Source organism: Leopardus geoffroyi, chromosome D1 (genome assembly GCF_018350155.1).
Source record: "Leopardus geoffroyi isolate Oge1 chromosome D1, O.geoffroyi_Oge1_pat1.0, whole genome shotgun sequence".
NCBI classification, from domain to species: Eukaryota; Metazoa; Chordata; class Mammalia; order Carnivora; family Felidae; genus Leopardus; species Leopardus geoffroyi.
The window spans coordinates 68,307,626-68,312,615 of record NC_059329.1 but is presented as its reverse complement, the minus strand read 5'-3'; the positions used below and the strand labels follow the sequence as shown (position 1 = coordinate 68,312,615).

The 4,990-nt window shown below is 41.2% G+C and overlaps 1 long non-coding RNA gene across 1 annotated transcript; it reads left to right on the top strand.

The window, feature by feature from the left end:
• The first annotated feature begins 2,494 nt into the window (after positions 1-2,494).
• Positions 2,495-4,041, top strand: LOC123601380. Its single transcript, XR_006714069.1, has 2 exons — positions 2,495-2,676; positions 3,893-4,041. It is a non-coding gene; the product is annotated as an uncharacterized LOC123601380 (long non-coding RNA).
• The last annotated feature ends 949 nt before the right edge of the window (positions 4,042-4,990 follow it).

The following is a 4,990-nucleotide window of genomic DNA, read 5'->3' as shown; positions in this document are numbered from 1 at the left end:
TCTCAGGGGTAAGAATGAACACAAGAGAGTCTCAGGCACAGGTAACCGGATGAAGACAGCATTTTGAGTGCATGAATCTGGTTCTGGTATATCCATGGGCCTCATTTGATTATTGCTGACTTTGTCCTTCTCTATTTTAAAGAAGAAAGCTGAGGTCTAGGGAGTTTGAATGCCTTACGAGAAAGTTAGTTGGCGAAACTCCTGGTCAGATGGAAAGGGGGGTTTTCATGGTTCTAGGGAGAGAAAGGATCTGCAACTTTTGCCACTGCCCATAAATTTTCTCAGTAAACCAAAATCTCTGGAATTATTTCCAGAAAAATTCCAAAAATTATCTCTTTCTGTCTTTGCTCCTGATCATCTTCTCTTATGGAATGTGCATTTTTCAGAGCCCATTGCTCATGCCCCTTTTCAGTTGCAGTTGGTGGTAGTGGTGATGGTGGAGGTTGGTTCTGGAGCAGAGGTTGAGTTAAAGGGAATAGAGCTTCTCTCGGAACATTTTGGGAGTCTTTTTATTCCAGTATTAGATTACTATTCAGGTCACATTGGTTCATCAACTCTGGGCCTTTGCCTAGAGCTTTAGCTTCATTTTTAGTTGCTCATTTGGGAAATGTGAGGCAGCACAGTACAGAAGACAAGCACAGTGAGGAGAGGCAAAAAGGCTCTTTCTATCTCTCTGTTGCTAGCTAACCCCAAAACTGTAGGCAAGTCATGTTTCCTAGTCTTAGTTTCCCCACCTGTGAAATGGGTTAATTTGGCATGGTAAGCCTTTGAGTTCTGAGAGTCTGTATTCATTATTGTAGGACTTAGATAAATAGAGGTCAGAAGTGGATCTGGATCCACCAATTAAGTTCACCTTGCCATTTCCCTGATTTTATGCTTTACTCTCATCATGTGCTTTAGGTCTCTTCCTCACCTTGGTTTGGCAACCCTTTCATTGGAAATGCCCCAAAATATGTGTCATCGGATGGCTCTCATTCATTAATCCCTTCATCCATTCATCATCCAACAATTAAGTACCCATTTTTACAAGGTGTACAATTCCATTTTCCAAAGCTTTCTTGTTAGGTAGGAAGACCCAGGCTTATTGAATCATGGACATCTGAGAATGTCTGAGTTGGAAGGACATTAGAAACGATCATGTTCAATAACTTTCTTTTTACAAAGAAGGAAACAAAAGCCCAAAGAGATGAAATGATTTGCCTACGGTCACATGGCTAGTAAATGTCAGAACTGGGAATAAGAATCAATTTTCCCGTCTTCCAGCCCAGTTCTCTGCCTTCTCCCTCCATTATCTACCACATTTTATTAACTGATTTGAAAACAAAGCTGTAATGAGCCCTAAATTATTTTCTTCTTGAGCACAAAGAATTTTTAATTGGGGAAGGATGTGCCCAAATTTGTGATGAGAAACAATTATCACAGCCTCAGTGGAATTACTGGGCCATGGCCCATTGTTTCAGCAAAGGCATTTTATAACGGGAGGAAAAAGAAGATGAAGAGGGAGAGAATGCTGTTCTTACTTGTTCTCAAAATCTTTTGTCTCCCAATTAAGCTGTGTTTGTTTGCCAAACATGAGCCTAGTAAGTTGCATAGCCCAAGCAATTCCAACTATCTACCCTAATTCCTCAGTATTGCATTTGGTAGCTGATATCTCAGCTATGTTTCATTGCCAAACTGTTTGAATTGACCTCAGCTGAGTTCTGTCTGAAAAAGGAGGTCTTGGGTACAATGGTTCCATCTTCTCTGGATCCAGTGATCCAGGTAAGCATCTGCCTTATTTGTCTTTAGACCAGGCCACCCACCCCACACCACATGGAGCCAGTGAAAGTCAGAGATCAGCCTCACAACTGCAAGCAGGGCAATTACCTTTGACCTCTTTATTAATTTCTGCTCTGATGTTTTATTCTTGATTTTATTCTTGTTTCTACCAGAAACCAAATTTTTAGTCTCTTATTTTTGCTTTGTTTTGTTTTGTTTTTAGAGAAAGAGAGAGCACTCAATCAGGGTAGAGGGGCAGAATGAGAGAGAGAGAGAGAGAGAGAGAGAGAGAGAGAGAGAATCTTAAGCAGACTTCATGCCCAGCACAGAGCCTGATGTGGGGCTAGATCCCACAACCCTGGGATCATGACCTGAGCCAAAATCAAGAGTTGGATGCTCAACTTACTGAGCCACCCAGACGCCCCTAGTCTCCTATTTCTAGCTCCATTAAGTCCATCCTTTAACTTAACTAGATTTATTTGGTTCAACTCTTAGTTCTCCCTGGGTCGTGGATTACATTCATCCTCTGACTTTATTCCTGGCCACTTTGGATTAAAGTCCAACCCAGTTTTTATTGGATTTAGTTTCCAGAAACCCTTTATCTTTACTCCAGCAACCACTCTGCCTGACTCATCCCTGTTGGCTTGCCTTAGTCCCCTATAAGGGGTACCTTGACATCCAGGCCACTGTGTCTATCCCTAGGACTCACTCAGATCTTTCCAGTTAACTGCCTGGATCTGACACTTGTATGTCACCTTCTCATTTCTCTGACCTTATGTTTTACTTTCAGAACATGCTTTGGACCTCTTTCTCACCTTTGTTTGGCAAGGGATTCTTGGATCCCTTGTGCATTCTTGGATTCTCCACCATAGCTCCTCACCAGCTCTGGGCTCTGCTTTGGCATCATTGGTGAATTAGGTAAGAGACACTTCCTCTAGTCCCTTATACAACTCTTACTAGGACAAATAATAGCTCCTTCATTCTCATGCCTTAGCTCCACTGCCAAGGAGTAAATATATAGAAATGACCAGTGATTTTCCCCTGGTATATTTAACTGAATGTTTTGAATCTCTTGTGTATTTGGGAAGTTATACCAAAATACCTCCACAGATTCCTAAGGTTAAAAAAAAAGATTAAAGTTCAAGGGTAAAATTTCTCAAATTGGGGTTCTGTAACTACCTGCCCCAAAGTCACCATAGTAAAAATATGGATTCCAAGCCATCAATCCAGACAAAGTGAATTGGGGGAGATTATTAGATTGATGATTAAGCACAACAAAATTCGGTAACTGATTTAATATCCCAGATTCCAGTTGGTATCTTACTTCAGCCATCCATCGTAGTCAAAGGACACTCCTAAGTCTTGAAAAAGGGAGATTCCAGAAGTCACCGGACTATCAAAGAAATAGTGATATTACATGTATCCACTATTTTCAAAGAAACCATCAATAAGTTTACTGGATACCTTCTTTGTATAGAACTCTGACCAGCCATAGTAGGGGATACTAGTTGACTAAAACACTCAGACTAGCCGTGACTCTAAAGCGAAGACACACATTTTCATTTGTGTCTCATAGAAAAGAGACAGTGTGGGGACAGCTTGCAACAAGTCTCACCCTGTCAGAGTGGAACTGTCAACTCTGGCAGCTAAGTTTGTTTCAATGACTGTGGCAAGTGAAGGTATGTATGGTGAAGAAAAAGTGGGTCACCATTTTGAGATCCAAAAGTTGACAAAAAATTTTATGTGAGAGTAAATCTCTATGGGAGGTAACTTTCAAATTAAGAGGAGCTTGTGGAAATGAAGTAAAGTCAAAATATGTAGAGTAGGGAAAAGAGCTGGATTATTGGAAGAATCTGCATAACATAGATTTTTGTAGGAAGCGTCCTCAGAAATCAAGTGGACTAGTGGTTTTCAAGTTTCTTTTTAGCGGTCGGACTCATTTGTCAAATAAAAGCTTATGCAGAAATCTAATATGTAAAACAGGTAAGTATAGAGAAGCTCTGGTTAAAGGGTGAGTATGTGTATGTGTGTGTATTAGTCAGAATAAGCTAAGTTATGGGCAGTAAAAAACCCTCGGAATATTTCAGCTGTTACAACAGAAGTTTTTCTTGTTCATGTTAAATGTCCATCATAGGTGGGCTTGGGATCAGCTCACTGCTTCACTCTAGAACCCAAGTGGATGAAGCAGCCACCATTCTGAGCATTGCCAGTTGCCATGGCAGAAGAAAAGAATCAACTCTGAAGAGTATTGCCTTGGTAATTAAATGCTCTGATTTAAAAGTGGCACACAGCACTTCTACTCAGATGCCATGAGTCAAAAACAGTCACACAGCCCTACCCCATCACAAAGGGGCCAAGAAGTACAATCCCACCATGTGCCCAGAAGGTATTTCCTAGTAAAAATGTTGGGTGGACACAACCATTGAGTACCGCAGTGAGCGTGTGTGTGTGTGTGTGTGTGTGTCTGTGTGTGTGTGTGTGTGTGTGTATGCACGTGTATGTGTGTATGAGCTGTCCCTTGTTCCCGGTGTTCTCCCTAGATACCTCCAAGGAACTCCTAGACTCCTTGAAAACTATTTGAGTCAGTTCCCCTATTTTATAAATGAAACTGAGGTCAAGTTGCTTAGTTAAGGTCAAATATCAAAATCTGGGCCAGAGTGGAGCTATCTTGGTTCTTAATCCATGGCTCTTCTCATTTTAATTCAGAACATGGTGTTTGTGTGTGTGTGTGTGAGAGAGAGAGAGAGAGAGAGAAAGAGAGAGAGAGACAGAGAGACAGAGAGACAGAGAGACAGAGACACACACAGAGAAAGGTAACTCAAGAGTTAAATGTAGATAAAGACTCATTCTGAAAGGAAATGTGAACTTGAGGAAATTTTCCGTGAAGCCTTGCCATGCATTCCAAGTGACAAATAGATGCAGTAAAGACATTATATTTGCTCTGATTACCCAGGGGATGCTGGGCAATATAAAGAGTTTTCGAAGAGAACAGCAATGATGATGAAACGTGGTATTTCTAATGCGGTGAGGAAGCCAAGCAGAAATCACCAACTTTGCTGAGACATGGGAGAAATACTCATGTCAAGATCACAAGTGAGGAGAGCATCAATTGATTTGATTCAAGCCAAGGGCATTGCACAGGGAACATTTATCCCACAGGATTAGGCAGTTCCATTGGGTTCAACAAACATTAGCAACCACCTACTTTGTTCGAAGCACAGGGTTCAGTGCC